At 34.4% G+C, this 18,051-nt stretch overlaps 1 pseudogene; it reads left to right on the forward strand.

The window, feature by feature from the left end:
- Positions 1-1,177: 1,177 nt before the first annotated feature.
- Positions 1,178-17,796, forward strand: LOC144577919 (large ribosomal subunit protein eL22 pseudogene; annotated as a pseudogene).
- Positions 17,797-18,051: the final 255 nt, after the last annotated feature.

Below are 18,051 nucleotides of genomic sequence, written 5' to 3' on the forward strand. Positions count from 1 at the left end.
TATATTTTGAGTTTATAATTTTCTTTATTAAAACAAAGAAAATTCCAAATACATTCTTTCTGCAAGTTTAACATTAGGCAGGGTTTTCCTTAAAACAAACAAACAAACAACAAACAAAAAACTTACTTCTGCATTTCACAGCACTCGTTGCTATATTTGTTTTCCTTATAAAATCTTTTTACTTTATAAATTGTGTACTGCTGTATTTTAACAGTAATCTGGTTTAAAAGTTGTGCAAATAAAGAAAAATATGAAAATAGTGTATTATCAGTCTTTTTTAAAAATAAATCTCATAACAATAGACTTGGACCTGAACTGATTGGAAGACATGCCAAATCTGTTTGCAGAAATTTAGCATTTTGCAGTTATGTTTTTTCCTGTTCCTTCATTTTATTTCAACAAAGAACAAAGGTTTCTTTTACATAAGTTATTATAAATTAAAATATTATAAAATGATCTATAGAACCATGTCATATTGCAAGTATATTTCACATATACTTGTAAAGTCCACATTTCCCATCCATATTTCAGTGACTTCCTTAAAACTAGGGCTTCCCACATCTCATGATGTTATCTTTTGAAGACTGAGATGGTGATCAACTAAATCAAGTAGAGGTGTTATTTTCTGTTGAACTTTATGCAAAAGTTTGTTTAGGTCCTTGTTCAGCTGTTCAAGTTCTAGAACAGTTGTTCTAGTTGCATATCTCCACTGAAATTCAATGCTGATAGGCATGGAATATGATTTCAGTTATTCTGCTTCTGTGTTCATTTCCCTTAATTTCTTGATATGTTCCTTTTTAATCATGAGAATTTTTGATAATCTGGTCACTTGGATGAGAAATTCTACTGGAAAACCACCTGATGTTTCAGTGTCAGAGCCAGAAATTTTACTTTTCCACAGTTACTGTCCTAATAAAAGATCGTTATCTATAATTGGTGACTGGAGAGGAGGAGTATAATGTAACCGTGATGGGGGTAATAAAATCGAGAAGACCGTTGTTTAAACTGACAAGGGCTTTTGCTGAAGAGCCCTCGTCAGGTAACTGGACGAGCTCCGCCATCTTGAACGAGCTGAGCCACTTTTTCGAAGGCGGCTCCACCGCGGTGCATTGTGGGGCGGAGACTAACTTTGCGAGGGAGGTTCAAATGTGGAGCTAGCAGCCCGCGGTAACGCTCTATGCAGCTCCTGCCGCGGCCGGCTGAGGCGGGCTCAGCTCCCGCTCCCGGGGCCTGGGCGGAGGTGCCGCTTGCGGGGACGCTACACTTTGCCCTGTGGCTACCTAGCCTAGCAGGGCGAAAGTCACTGCGGTTTTCAGTTGCATTTATCTAGTGGCTAATGCTATTGGATGTATTTTATATGCTTATTTGCCACCTATGGATCATCTTTGGCAAAAGGTCTGTTCATATCCTTTGCATAATTACTAATTTAAAAAAATCGTTCAGTTTCAAGAGTTATTTATATGAGATTTTAGTTCTTTGTCATATATATGGTTTGTAAATGTATTCTACTAGTCTGAAGATTGCCTCTTCATTCTTTTAACATAATCTTCCATAGGGCAAAAGTTTAAACTTCACTAAAGTTCAATTTACCATTTATTTTCTTTAATGAAATATATTTTTAGTTTCAAGTCTAAGAATTTTTTTAAATCTATCCGAATTGAAATTATTTTGCCCTTTTTTAAGTTTTATGATTTTATGTTATACATTTAATTCTGCAATTTTAGTCAATTTTTTTGTATAAGGTGGTGTAAAACACTGGTGAGGTTCAATATTTTGCCTATAATTGTCCAATTGCTTTAGTGCCATTTTTTTTAAAAGTCTAGCTTTCCTCGATTGAAGGGCTTTTCCATCTTTGCCAAAAAACAGTTGACCATATTTGTATGAATATATTTCTAGGTTTTAAAGTGTGTTCTATTTATCAATGTGAATATTCCTCTGCCAGTACCAGGCTGTTTTGATTACTCTAGCTATATAAGAAGCTGGAATATCTGGTCCAGTGATTTCTCTCACTTTATTCTTATTTATAATGATTGTTTTAGCTACACTGGGAACTATGCCTTTCAATACAAATTTTAGACTACTCTGGTCAATATCCCTAATATTTTAAAGAATTTTGATAGGATTTTCAATAAACCTTGACATCTATTTAGGGAGAATTAAAATTTTATTATGTTGAAGCTTTCAATCTATCAGCATGGTATGTCTCCCTTCATTTATTATAATCTTCTTTAATTTCTTTTATTAACATTTTGTAATTTTTAGCATACAGATTCTGTACATAATTTGATAATTGTATTCCTAAATATTTAATTTTATTTGTCATAATTGTAAATGGTACGTTGTTTTCAATTTTGGTTTTTATGTATTCATCATTAGTAGAAATATGAAACAGTTTTGACTTTGCTACACTCATTTATTGTAGAAAATGTTTAAAGCTTATGTCATCTGTGAGTGGAGAAAAATTATGTCATCTGTGAGTGGAGAAACATTTTATTTCTTCCTTTTATAGTGAGAAAGAATGGATACTTCTGTATGTCTTATATCTTTCTTTTGATTTATTGCAGTGGCCAGAACTTCCAGAACTATGTTGAACAAGAGCGATGATAATAGACATTTTTTTCTTGTTCATTACTAGGTAGAAACTATTGAGTCATTTCCCTCTTAATAACTGCTCATCTCATTATGCTGCGCTTGCATGGATAATTCCATGTAGATTTCCCCATTTTAGATCTTTAATCACATTTGTAAAATCTCTTTAAGCAAGGTAACATACTCATAGGTTCTGTGATTAGAATGTATACATTTTTGTGGGAAGGGGTAGTTATTTATTCTACTAACAGCTCAAACAGTTTTTCTCCATGTATTTTGAGGCTAAGGCATTGGTGTGTACACATTTAGGACCCATATGTCTTTCTGGCAGATTGATTATTTTATCATTATATAATGTCCTTCTTTGTCCCTGGTAATTTTCTTTGTTCTGAAGTCCCCTTTATCTGATATTAATATGAATATTTTTGCTTTTATTGTTTTGACCTCTATGAGGTATAATATTTTGCTTTTATTCTTGATTCATGATGATGGCATGGTAAATTTTTTCTAAGATTGTATTTCAACTTATCTATATTGTTAAATTTCAAGTTAGTTTCTTATGAGCAACATATAGTTAGGTTATATGTGTATGCATGTGTGTTTTACCCACTCTGCCAATCTGTCTCTAGTTGATACATTTAAGTCATTTGCATATTAATTACTGATTAATCAGTTAATTACTGATATGTTAGTGCTCAAGTATGTCATTTTATTGTTTGTTTTCTTTTAGTTTCTCCTGGTTCTCATTCCACTGTTTCTCTGCTTCTCTTTCCTTGTATTTCTGTGGGTCACTTGAAAGGTTTTTTTTTTTTTTTCTGGATTCCATCTTTATTAACTTACTGTGTTTTTGAGTGTATCTCTTGTATACTTTTCATAGTGGTTGCTCTGAGTTTTAAAATATGTATTTGTGACTTATAACAGTTTACTTCTACCAAGCTTTTATCACAAGTATAAAAATCTTATATCCATTTAGGTCATTTTATCTCCTCCACTTTTAAAATGTCCTTTTTAAATATCAAATGATAATATAATTTTGTTTCAATCAGGAAATCGAGTTAATAAAAACTCATAAGGGAAAAGCAGAGTATATTGCATATACCCCTCTTTTGCCTCTGTTATTTCTTCCTTCCTAATGCTGCAGGATTCTTTCTTTTATCATTTTCTACTTAAGCTTCATTTAGCCAATCATTAAGAGTAGGTTCACCAGTGACAAATTCTTCACTTTTTCTTTGTTGTGGCTTGTTTTCTTTCCCTGGTTCCACTCCTCACTTTTGTACCTCTAAGTGGGCATGGGGATTCTCAGGCCTAGAAGAGAAAGAGTGCTTTCCCTGACTGCCTATTATTGGTGATTCCCATTTGCTCTAGTGGGGAATAAAAAGCCAATGTAAGTTTTGTTTTTTTTTTTTTTCTGTTGCCAGATTTGGGTGGCGAAAAACACATACTCTGAGGTGCTTCTATGTTGTGAAGGTGGAGACGTAAATACTCTTCCACTGTGTTCTGAAATCCTGGCAGTCCATCCAGTGTGCCTTTTACTTATTATCCTTCAGAACTCTCCTTTACCTCTGTCTCACATTATTTTCAGGGTTTATGGTGGTGCTTAGGGATGAAACACAGGGAGAAGTAGGTTCTATGAAATCTGAGTATCAGAAGTCATAAGCTGAATTGTGACTCAAGTCTCCCTACCAGTTTTGGTGATGGCCATTACTAAAAACAAACAGACAAACAAACAAGCACAACACTGGAAATGTCTTGGGTTTGGCCTTATGCTGAGTCCTTAAAAGCCTTTGTTGTACATACAAATGTCAAAGAAAAGGGGAGAGCTTACAAGAACCTAAGACATACTGGTAATACAGAAATTGTCTTTCCCCAAATTTTTCTTATCTTTATGTAGCAATTGTAAAGTGCACCTTCACTGCCCATTCTGTCCTTCATTCTTTCATCTGAGTGATGTTCCTTTCTTTGAGCTTGGAATTCTTTCTGCTATTGCAAACAATAAAAGAGTATAGCCTTCTCAACAAAACCCTCTGGTCAGTAACACATATTCCAGATATTCATGTTTTCTTTCTTTTCTCATCAGAATGCTTGTATTTCATGTTCTCTCCATTTACAGTTTTTCCTGCTTGACTGTAGCTCATTTGATTATTTTATGCTAAGGTATTAATAGACATATTATGGATCCTAGGAAATGGTTTCATTATAACAATTATTTTCAATGTCTCAACCTCAAGGAATAGTTATTGTAAATACTTACTTATTTTTGTACAGATGGTGGCCAAAATGTTTTGGGTTTTTGCTTCTCTGTTTACAAAGGAGTCAAACTAATTGATCTGTAGAGTCATTCCAGTATCATGACTCTAATTGGTAAAATGTGAATATTCATAATTAATCATTCCTCCCATTTCTACGATAATAAGAAACATTCATATTTCCCAAATGTTAAATTATCAATGATTAAAAAAGGGATAATTATTCTACCTTTGCCAAGACTTTATTGAATGTATATGGGTGGGGTATATTGTGAACTCAGTAACTATTTTTTTTTTTTTTTTTTTTTGACACAGAGTTTCGCTCTTGTTACCCAGGCTGGAGTGCAATGGCACGATCTTGGCTCACTGGAACCTCTGCCCCCTGGGTTCAGGCAATTCTCCTGCCTCAGCCTCCTGAGTAGCTGGAATTACAGGCACGCGCCACTGTGCCCAGCTAATTTTTTGTAATTTTTAGTAGAGACGGGGTTTCACCATGTTGACCAGGATGGTCTCGATCTGTTGACCTCGTGATCCACCCGCCTCGGCCTCCCAAAGTGCTGGGATTACAGGCTTGAGCCACCGCGCCCGGCCCTCAGTAGCTATATTTTTATGTGCTAGGAATAACAAGATATATGCTGAGAAAAATGATACTCTATTTTATCTTTCATTTTGATTTCTGCCTGCACACATGACTACATTCCACAAAGGAACATGTTTCAGCACATATTCTATGTCTCATGCCCTTTGTATGTAGTTTGCTGACAATGTATTTAAACAGATGCTACCATTTTGGCCTCATCCACTAGAAACTCAGGCTTGCAGGAAATTTGTTTATTGGCTTTCTTCTCACAAATTCTTTATAGTAATAGAAGATTTATTTGGCAGTCTTATTGCATTAATTATATTGATTTTATGTATTCTTATCCCTGCATGTTTAAGAGAAAGACAGATAAAAAAGATGGGAGAGGGAGAGTGACATAACTAGGAAAGATATATATAATTCTACCAAAAGCAACCTTGGCAAGTTAAATAATTGAGCTCTGTTTTCTGCCTATAAAATGGAAAAACAGTGAGGTAGAAATCAGGTGATTTCAGTGAATGCTTAAGAATAATTTCCCTCTTTTATGATAGGGTTAATTCTGACATAAATAAAAAAAGTAGAGAAAAATATCTTTCTTTGTCTTCAGCTTTCTCATTTAATAGGGGGATTTAGGTTACTAGATTTAGATTGTAGAAGTGTTTACATCTGTAACCTAATTCCTTTCAAAACTCCAGAATTTCCTTGTTTCTATGATTGGTGCAACCACAGGGAATATAAATGATTAAGAGAGAGTTACTAGAACCATGGTGATAAGCTGTTTCTTCAGCAACTGCAGAAATGGCAAGGGAGGAGAAGATAATTGAGTATAACTAGATATTTAGAGAGGATTTTGAGCTTTTACTGAGTTCTCAGATGCATCCTTTATGCAGTTGTACAAGTATTTAATTGCATTTTTCTCCTTCTCTGAATTTTAATCTTTTTTATTTCAGAAAGCTTGAGTGATTACCAAACATTATATTCTAATTCTGCATACATAAGAACTGCTTCATGAAGTTCTCTGAGAGAATATTACTTAATATTCCTCTCAGTTTGTGGAATGATGTAACAGAATATGGATAAAAGTAGCTAGAACTGCTTTTCATGTCTTTAGCTAGCTAAAATTTTATGGCATATGTTATTTTGCTGTCACACTATTGGCTGTGTGCCATCATAGGCAAATTGTTCTTTAAGTTAAATTTTCATAAATCTTATCGTTCCAATCTATAATTTTTTTGAGACAGATCCTCCCTCTGTTGCCCAGGCTGGATGGCACAATCATGGCTCACTGCAGCCTTGACCTTCCAGGTTCAGGTGATCCTCCTGCCTTAGCTTCCTGAGTAGCTGGCACTATAGGGGCACACCACCACACTCAGCTAATTTTTGTAGAGATGAGGTTTTACCATGTTTCCAGGCTGATCTTGAACTCCTGAGCTCAAGTGATTCACCTGCCTCACCCTCTCAAAATGCTGGTATTATAGGTGTGAGCCACCACACCCAGCCTCATTCAAATCTATTTATTTTATTAATAGGTTTATGCTTCACATGCTGGGCTTCTATTAAAGCACTCTTGTAGATTTATTTAAATATAAATTGTCACCAAGATAATATTTCCACCAATATAGATACAATCTCTTGTGTACTACTTGACCAATAGTGTGCATATTCTCTCTCCCTCTATGTCTGTGTGTGTGTGCGTGTGTGTCTGTGTGTATATGCCTTTAACTGACACATCAATTTTTAACATTTGTTTGATGGAACATTTTCTTCTATTGTTAAAAATAGATTTAGTAAAAATAGATAAGAGATGTTCAGAGACAAAAATAAGGACCTTTTTCTATCCAAATAAAATTACTTTTATTATCACATATATACTACTGTTAGTGATTTACATGCATATATATATTCACATAGTTGTATTATTTATGCACATGGCTTTTCTACTTTTAAAAACATAAACATTTTTCCTTCTTTTGAGAGACTTCATAATTTGAATGCCAATCTTATTCTTGGTTGATATCCCATAATTTACTAAGTCATTTCCTCTTTTAAAATACTTATATTATCTGCCATCTCAGTCTATTCCTGTTGCTATTACAAAATATTTCAGACTGACTAATTAATAAAGAACATACATTGATTGCTCACAGTGATGGAGGCTTGAAATTCCAAGATAAAAGAAACAGCAGGTTTAGTGTCTGCTGAGGGCCTCATCTCTGTTTCCAAGATGGCCCTATGAATGCTGTGTGCTCACATGGTGGAAGAGGGTAGGCCAAAAAGGGCAAACACTGTGTGAAGCCTCTTTTATAGGATCTTAACTCCATTTGTGAGGGTGGAGCCCTCTACTTGATTATCTCCTTAAGTTTCTACCTCTCAGTATTATCCCACTGGAAGTTAAGTTTGAACATAATAATTTGATGGACACACTCAGACTATAGCATCTGCTATCTACTATCTATATTTCTCTTTATATTTTGAACTATTAGAGATTATCTTATTAAGTGACTTTGTACATGTATGTTTCTGTGTGTGTACTTTCTGTTCAATTATTTCTCTCTGATGAATTACTAATAATAGAGCTAGAAGACTGACAATTGTAAATTCTTACGTTGTTCTTGCTGTGTATTTTGGCAACTTTTTTCTAAAAAGGTTGTATAAATTTTAAAAAGTTATTTTAAAAATTGTTTGATTTTGGAGGTGTCAATAGTATACAAAAAATATTGCTTGAAAATATAATGTGGAAGTGTGTCCCATTGTTAGTATATGTGGAAACCTCAAAAATATTTGTCTTTGAATTGGAATATTAACTTTCCAATTTTTATTTACTTCAATGTTTAGTTTTATAATTAAAAGAATAATCAAGAAATCAAGTTTTAGAGGGTTTTTTTTTTTTGAGACATAGTCTCTCTTTGCTGTCAAGGCTGGAGTGCAGTGGCACAATCAACTCACTGCAATCTCCACCTCGTGGATTCAAGTGATTCTCCTGCCTCAGGCCTCCCAAGTAGCTGGAATTACGGGCATCCACCACCACACATAACTAATTTTTATATTTTTAATAGAGATTGGTTTTGCCATATTGGCCAGGTTGGTCTTGAACTCCTGGTCTTGAACTCCTGACATCAGCTGATCCGTCCACCTGGGCTTCCGAAAGTGCCAGGATTACAGACATGTGCCACTGCTCCCAGCCATGGGTTTAGAGGTTTTTGAATAAGTTTTAGAAATTATTGTTTTTATTTGTTTTATATGTGGATAGACTTACAAGCATAGAAAAAATGCTTTTAGCAAGGTGTTCTTCTGATACATTATGCTATTCTTAATATTCACTATCATCTCTTAGTAATTTTGCTGTAAATAACTTTTATAGAAAGACATTTTTGATAGAAGTTGGGTAAATGAATATGTACCTGTCAGATAAATTGAGGTCTTTTTCTGTCATGTAGTAAAGTCCTGATGTTACTGTTCTTTTTCCACACTGTAGTATTTAATAACATCTAGAGTAGTAGTTTTATCTTTTGAGATAATTTTGAATATCATCAAAATGAACTTAACCACAACACACAATTTAATTGAGAACTCATTCGTAATCTATTATCCTTTTTTTCACATGGAGGAACACACCTGGATTTTCTTCTAGTCTTAGTCCATATTTATGTAATATCTACCTAAAAATGCAGGCTATCTAACAGTTACCTAAATATCCAGAGTATGTGTGTCTTACTCTGCTCTGTGCTACTATAACAGAATATTACAGAGTGGATTTTTGGATGGGAAAAATGTGGCACATATACACCATGGAATATTATGCAGCAATCAGAAATGATGAGTTCGTGTCGTTTGTAGGGACATGGATGAATCTGGAAAACATCATCCTCAGCAAACTGACACAAGAACAGAAAATGAAACACCGCATATTCTCACTCATAGGTGGGTGATGAAAAATGAGAACACATGGACACAGAAAGGGGAGTACTAAACACTGGGGTCTATTGGGGGGAAAAGGGGAGGGCCAGTGGGAGGGGGAGGTGGGGAGGGATAGCCTGGGGAGAAAAGCCAAATGTGGGTGAAGGGGAGAAGAAAAGAAAGCACACTGCCATGTGTGTACCTACGCAACTGTCTTGCATGCTCTGCTCATGTACCCCAAAACCTATAATCCAATAAAAAATTAAAAAAAAAAAAAAGAAAAAGAAAATTTTTGTTTTCATAGATCTGGAGGCTGGGAAGTTCAAGATCAAGGTGCTGGCATTTGGTAAGCTCTTTCTTTATGAGTCTTCACATGGCAAAAGGCAGAAGGAATAGAAAAAGAAATAGACACTACACACTGACCTAGCAGAAGAGCAAAAGAAACTGAACTCACTCCTATAAGCTCTTTGTATAGTAGAATTAATCCATTCATGAGGGAGAGCCCTCATGACCTAAACATCTTCTAAAAGGTGACATCTCTCAACACTGTTGCATTGAACATTAATTTTAGGGGACACATTCAGACCACAGAATGAAGGTAGAATGGCAAGCCATCCAAATGATGAATTGCATTTTGTCCTTCCCAAACAAATGATTTTTGTTGTTACTTTTATGTAGGCACCTTTGTTGATTTTCTTCTCCCCTTAGATTTTGGTGTTAAATGGCAATACATATTCATTGTTAGTATTAAACAAATATCTTCTGATATATTATGTCACAAAAGGATAATTGATAAAAGGCTGAAATTTCAAAAAGTAGGTGTTCTTTCTATATATGCAGAAGTCTCTATACAGTTGAGCTGTACCTGTAATATTGGCATGCTGATAATGCAAATTTTAAGGGCAGAAAATCTGATTAAGCATTTAGTTTTTCTTCTTTCTGTATAGAAATGAGAATGTTTTTAGGAAACAGAGATCTGATCAGATTTTCGTTTCAACTTCATGAAATAATAATATTCCAAAAGAAAGGCCATTAAAATGATCAGATAGAAAAAATTTTCAAAAGATATTAAAATGTCTTAACTTTTTCTATATTAAGTTTATCAAATATGGCTATGTGTGATAGTTCAATTGTTTTGTTCATGTGTGACTAGGCCTTTCAAAATTCATTTTTCAAAACAGAAATGCATTAACATTTAATGAAAAGATTAGTCAATTCTTTCTAGTTTGAGTTTTACTTTGGCAAAAAAAATAAATAAATAAATAAACAAAATTGACCTTATAAACTTTTTTCTTTTTTATTCATCCTGGCTATTCTTGATATGTGTGTTTTCTATTCTTTATATGTTCCTATTACCTCAAAACGAATGCAATGTTGATTATTTTCTAAGGTTATATTTTCTTGGAAAGTACAAACATTTTTCAGATCAAATGACAGGCTAATTTTTAAGTGTGAGACGTTGAATGAGATGAATTGTTAACATGTTGAAATATCTAGGAAAATTTATAATACATTTGATTCTAGTAACAAAAAATGTACAGAAGGGGCAATTCAACTGTTAAAATTTCACATCAACACTTTAAAACCAGTGAGGTAACTGCAAATTCTGTGTCTGTTATATTTTAGGAAGTTTATTTGTCTTGAATGAAGTATTAAAAATCATTGTAGCAGAAGAAAGTTTAGAAATTCTGGAGTGAATTCCTAAGGTATCACTTTTTGATGTATTGTCTGTTAATTGATATTATGAGTGCCAAATATTTCTTTATATACAATTGTTGGATCTCCTTTCTTAACCTGAAAGATTCCTCTGCTATTTGTTAATTCTATAAGCATCCATTGTGCAACTCTAATTTATAAAGATTTGCCTAATTAAAAATAAAATGTAGTTGAGGAAAGATATTTCTTGCTTTCACCTCAAGAATACTAGAATTATGTTCTCTTCCATTTTAATTCACACTTTTTCTACTGTCTTCAAGCAAACAACCCAGCAAAAAAAAAAAAAAAAAAAAAAAGTAGCATAGCATTAGTATTAGTAAAATGCATTTCTTGGGAAATGGATAAACAGATATACCCCCTGAATTTGTAGAGTTCTTGGTAAGTGGAACCAATGGAAGTGCAAATAAAATATGTCTAAATATTTGTAAGTGATAAGCTATAAAACAGTTATGAGTCATAAATTGTTAAATAAAATATTTACTTTGCTTTTATTTTGACAAATATAACTTCATAGTGACCTATAAAGAAACTCAGATTCTTATTTAAAATGTTTGATCATCATAGAGTTCTTTCTGCATAAAAATATGGCACCACGTGGAGAGTTGGCCACTCACTCCTCGATCTTGGTCCCCAGGCTGCAATCCACCACCTTCTTTCCAAAGTCCTTTCTCTATTCTATACCAGGAGGGGCCTGAGTTACTGTTTCAGCCTGCTCATCCATGCTCGGTTCTCATCCCTGCAAAGCTGCTTTTAACCATTTCTTAGGTTTAGTGTTGCTCACATTGGGAGTGTGTGCATAACTGAAGGGGAGCTGAGATTAGTTTCTTGGTATGTTCATCCATTAACCCCATGGACCTTTGCCTGATACAGCAGTGCACAGCCCAAGAATGTTGATTCTCTGAAGGGAATGCTCCAGACTAGGGTCCATACTTGCCTAGTTTTCAGTGTTGTATTGGAGATAGATGACTTATATTTGAATCTTTTTTGTTCCAACAAAATGTTGTGTTTTCTTAAGTATATAAGCAGAGTGCCTGGATTCGAATGTCAGTTTCACCACTTTATAGTTTTGTGACTTTGGGGATATTACTTAATTTCTCTTTCCCTCAGTTTCCTTATCTGTAAGTGAGGATAATAATAATAATAATACCTAACTTGATTATTTGGAAACTAAAGTGAGTAAACGTTAAGTGGTATTTATGAAGTACATAGTAGAGTGCCTGATAGGTGCTTTTTTTTAAATTTTTTTTAGTGGGATGGGAGAATCACAAGGAATCAGGTGTTCAGAGGAATGTATTGAGTAGAAGTGAGGAACTAGGATGTTGAAAAGTAAAAAAAGAAGAGAAGGAGAGGAAGAAAGAGGAAGAAAAAGAGGGAGAGAGGACAGGAATATTGCTTCATTCTAAAAATGGGTATTAATAATGGCTGATCAATAGTTTCTGTATTTAAAATGGAGAACTCTATAAATATTTATTGAGTTTACTTGTTCCGGATCTGAGTTGAAATCCTGCATATCCTTATTAATTTTCTGTCTTGTTGAGTCTAAATCTCGTTATGGGTCTTATGTATCTGGGTATTAAGATCTCTTGTTGTTACATTGATCCTTTTACCACTGTATCTTTGTTGCTTTGAAATCTATTTTATCAAATGTGAGAATTGCAACTCCTGCTTTTTGTTTATTTATTTATTTTTGCTTTCCATTTGGTTGGTAAATTTGTCTCCAACCCTTTGATTTGAGTCTTTGTGTATCTTTGGATACACCGTTGGGTTTTGGCTGTATCTTTTGATTGGGCGATTTAGTCCATTTAAATTTAGGGTTACTGCCATTTGATGTTAACTGGCTATTTTATCCATTCGTTGATGTAAATTCTTCTTTATGTTGATGCTCTTTACTTTTTGGTATATTTTTAGAAAGGCTCATACTGGTTGTTCCTTTCTATGTATAATGCTTCTTTCAGAAGTTCTTGTAAAGCAGGCCAGGTGGTAATAAAATCTCTAAGTACTTGCTTGTTCATAAAAGATTTTATTTTTCCTTCAATTGTGAAACTTAGTTTGGCAGGATATGCGATTCTAGGCTGAAAGTTCTGTTCTTTAAGTATGTTGAATATTGGACCCACTCTCTTCTGGCTTGTAGGGTTTCCACTGAGAGATCTGCTGTAAGTCTAATAGGCTTCCCTTTATAGGTAACCTGGCCTTTCTCTCTGGCTGCCCTTAGTAATTTCTCCTTTGTTTTAATCCTGGTGAATCTAACGATTATGTGCCTTGGGGTTGCTCTTCTTGAGGAATATCTTTGTGGTGTTGTCTGTATTACCTGGGGTTGAATAGTGTCCTGCTTTGCTAGATTGGGAAAATTTTCCTGGATAATATCCTGAAAAGTATTTTCCAGCTTGGATTCATTCTCTCCATCACATTCAGGTACACCAATCAAACATAGATTGGGTCTTTTCACATAGTCCCATATTTCTTGGAGACTTTGCTCATTCCTTTTCATCCTTTTTTCTCTATTCTTGTCTTGTCATTTTATTTCATTAAGTTGGTCTTCGACCTCTGATATCCTTTCTTCTGCTTGATCCATTTTGCTATTTAAACTTGTGCGTATTTCACTAAGTTCTCGTGTTGTATTTTTCAGCTCGGTTAGTTCATTTATATTCCTCTCTATATTGTCTATTCTTTGAGCATTTCGTCAAACCTTTTTTCAAAGTTCTTAGTTTCTTTACATTGGGTTAGAACAAGTTCTTTTAATTCCCAGAAGTTTCTTATCATCCACCTTCTAAAGCCTACTTCAGATAATGGAACACAGTCCTTTTCCATCAGGGCTTGTTTCATTGCTGATGAGGAACTGCAATCCCCTGTAGAGGGAGAGGGGTTCTGATTTTGGGTATGCTCGACCATGTTATGCTGGTTTTTTCCCTTTACTATAAATTTATCCATCTGTCGTCTTTACAATCACCACCTTTCTAATTAGGTTTCTGAGTCGACGCCCAATTTATTGATTCCCAATGCTGGGATTCAAACAACCCACTGCACCGGCCAAAATAGCAGTGATAAAACTGATGGTGCTCTTCTGCCCGGGAATCTCTGGTCGGGCTTCCTTCTTGAGTCTGCAACATGTGGCTCTGCCTTCCCGGAGCTCCAAACACCGGTCAGTAAAGAAACCAGTCCCGTTTACTCTGCATGAAGAGCTGCCGTGCCAAGGCACCGGCGAAACCACTGCGCCAGCCACAAGAGTCGCGCTGGCAACCCATGGGTCTCCTCCACTAGAAATCTGCTGGTCCGTGAGCGACGAAAATTCGTCTGAAAGTGTGGCGTCCTCTCGTTCTCTGAGCTTTCACTGGGAGCTACAATCCTGAGCTGTTAGTGATTAGCCATCTTGGATCTCTCTCCCAAGAATTCATTCATTTAGATGATAAACATTTGTTACATGGTTTAATGGTATAAAAGTTCTGGGCAGTCAACTACATAGCTAACACAGGGGCTAATAACATATCATCAGTCAGCTGCATGAAGTCACTTTGTTCTCTCAGAAGCAATCTTTTACCTAGAATGACAGATACATGATGAATTAAATTTATCTTCACAAAAATGGTATACAAAAGGTGAAAATGGCAAACTAAAGTACATATTCAGTGTGTTCATTTTGAAAATTGCCTTAGGCATGAACATAAAAGCTGACAATAATTATTTCTCCAGTTTTTTTTTAATTGCTTGAAAATAAAGGTAGCCTTTAAGGTTTCTCAATGTCAAGAAATAGTAGACTCCATTTTTAAGTTAATGGAAAATAACAATCAGTCTCCTTAAAGTTTCTATCATTGTTCATTTACAATGAAATGAATGGGCATATTCATGAAATGATCTATAAAGCTGTATGAAATCTTAGAAATACTGTTTTTTTTTGATTATTGACATCTTAAAAATAAATTTCATTCATAATTCATTAGAGATACAATGTAGTGCAAACACTTAAAACTATTTTTTGTTTAAAAGCTTAATTTTGGAATTGAATTACTTAGAAATGCAATCATTGCTGACATGTTTAAATGATTCAGCACTAGGTTATTACTAAGGTTTCGAGAAAATATTAATATTTATTGCACATTTATAAAAATTTCAGCTTGTCTATCATAAAATGTTTTCAGATTATTCAGTTTAATGGCTTTTAGGAAAACTGTTATGCCCAAGTTACAGAATGTATATAGATATCCTACTAAACTCAAAATTATATTGAGAGTCATCAATCCAATGGTGAATGTATCACATTTCAAGATATGAAGTTCTCTAAAGGTGGTAAAGATACATTTGAGACAGAGTCTGTTTCTTACAACCAAGTATTGACTTGAATCTTAATCAGGTTCTCTTGAAAAGTCAACTTTTTAGTTAAATTTTTTAAAAGTATGAGTGTATACATTTCAGTTTAATCAATTTAGCTTTTTCAAATTTTAAAACATTCTTCAAATGTCAGATTTGTGTTTCATGGCATTTCTGATTTGAATAAAATTAAGAAAAACTGTGGCAACATATTCTTATTTAGCATAGAAATATGCTAAGCAGCTTTTCTGCCTCCGCTGCCACCACAGTGTCTGTGAAAAACTTGTGGTGAAGGGGAGCAAAAAAAAAGAGGCAGGTTCTGAAGCTCACTCTTGAGTGTGCCCACCCCATAGAAGATGGAATCATGAATGCTGCCAATTTTGAACAGTTTTTGCAAGAAAAGATCAAAGTGAACGGAAAAACTGGGAACCTTGGTAGAGGGATGGTGACCATCTAAAGGAGAACGAGCAAAATCACTGTGACATCTGAAGTGGCTTTTTCCAAAAGGTATTTGAAATATCTCAGCAAAAAAATTTGAAGAAGAATAATCTATGTGATTGGTTGTGCATAGTTGCTAACAGCAAAGAGTTATGAATACGCTACTGCCAGGTTAACCAGGATGAAGAAGAGGTGGAAGACAAGGATTGAATTTTATTTATATGGAATATTTTGTAGGAGTTCTTGGATAAAACCTGGGAATGAAAATGGTGGTTTATCCTTGTATCTCTGCAGCGTGGATTGAACAGAAAATTGGAAATCGTAGTCAAAGGGCTTCCCTTGATTTGCCACTTGTAAGATTGTAATCAGTGCTAAACAAGATAACTCATGTAAAACACATTGCAAAGTATGTGATATGGCGAACACTAAAAAACAGTTAGCTATAATTTTTACAAGAAGAAAGTTTGTATGCAAGAGGTACACATGTATATTTCAGAGAAAATGGCCATCAGAAAAGTGAAGATGAAATTTTAAGTAATGAGATTTTCATTTGTACTTTAAAGTCAAAGCTTAATGGGGTATTTTAGTAATGTGTTCAGACCTCTTCTTTGAGGCTGAACTAGTCGCAGTGAATGAAGTAAAATATCAAAATAGTAACCATTATTTAATTCACATAGATGTATTAAATGGGCCTAAGAAGCAGTTATATCTGGATGTTTTAGCAGTTCTTCAGGAAATTTTTTAGAGAGCTTAATAAGATAAACACAGTATTATTTTTATTTGAGATAAATCAAAGTTTCTACCTAAGATTTCACAGAGTTAAATTTTATGCATGGAGAAAGAAAATTGTTCTTGATAATGAAATTGTGCCTCATGTGACCAAATTTAAATGCTAGAATTTTGTGGTGTTTGGAGAACAAAGCTTATATTAGAATTAACTCTGCTATTTCTTTTCCAAAACCTCCTTACATTCTCTTATTCTCTACTGTAAGATTATGTTTGAGGAAACATCGTCACTACCTAAATAGCTAAGTATTCCTGTTTCAATATAGTTGCACTAAATGTGCAAATCCAAATCAGTCAGTTCACTTTTCGTGAACAGCTTGAAAATGGAGATAACATGGTTAATGCAGTACCAAGGTTTTATTTTGCCATCTAGCTAGGTATCCAGGGAGTAACTTCTGTTTTTCTCCTGCTTCATTATTCTTCAGGTTACGTAAGAGATATGTAGATTTTCTCTCTTTTGCAGGATGTTGTAGGGTTTTGAGACTACAAATCCCACCCACCAGAAGAAAACTGACAACTTTTATAGCCAACATATCTGGGTGTATTTATTACAGGGATTCTTGACTTTGTGTTTCTTTCTTCTCCTTCTATAAATCACAGTGTCTGATCTACTATTGAGGAGAGAAAAAACATTCTTTTTGTGTATTTACTTGGCCTGAACATAAAATTTTAACAGACTCCATTTTATGTATGACTGTAGAAAAAAGGCTATTTTTTTCACAAATACTGGCAACATCCACATAGCCATTTTGGTTAATGGCTGCAATGTAGCTACTTAGAACATTACTTTGCAATTTGGAATCCTACTTTTAAGTTGTTGCTTACATCATTCTTTATGGTTCTAATAATTTTTTTACCAGCCTACATTTACATACATTCTATTTGTGGTTCAAAGCCTTATTAAAGCCTCATCTCCTCCATGCAGCTCTCTCTGACTACCCAATGCAAATTGAATTGATTGTTCCTTTTTCCCAACAACATTGATTGTTTGTGACATTTATTTAACATTTATGAATTGCTTCCTAGGCAAAATCAAATTTCTCGATTATATATGCAAGTGGCAATTGTACAAGTTGGATTTTGCCAATGAAAACATCAGCTTCCCAAGATAGAAATTATATTGTATTCTATTCTTTGCATTTACCATGGGAACTAACTAGTGCTCCACAATTAAAGCCACAGAATGCAGAAATACAGTTAACAAAGCTTTAGCTTTAAAGCCCCCACCTTTTTTTTTTTTTTTTTTTTTGCCAATGCTGATTCCAAGGGTTCACGTATTCCAGTCTAGGTACATGAGAATAGCCACAGCTCTAGTTATATGCTAGAGTCGGGTTCACTTTTACCTCTAGTGGTGATCCTTGGCTGTGGGTAAAATTTGAGGCTGTGTGTACCTTGAAAACCCTCTTGCCTCCAGCCAACTCTAAGTGACCTATTTTGGGTGAATCTCAGCAAACTTTTGGATTCTATATTTGAACCCAAGGAGTAAGCTAGAAAAAA

Source organism: Callithrix jacchus, chromosome 10 (assembly GCF_049354715.1).
Source record: "Callithrix jacchus isolate 240 chromosome 10, calJac240_pri, whole genome shotgun sequence".
NCBI lineage: Eukaryota > Metazoa > Chordata > Mammalia > Primates > Cebidae > Callithrix > Callithrix jacchus.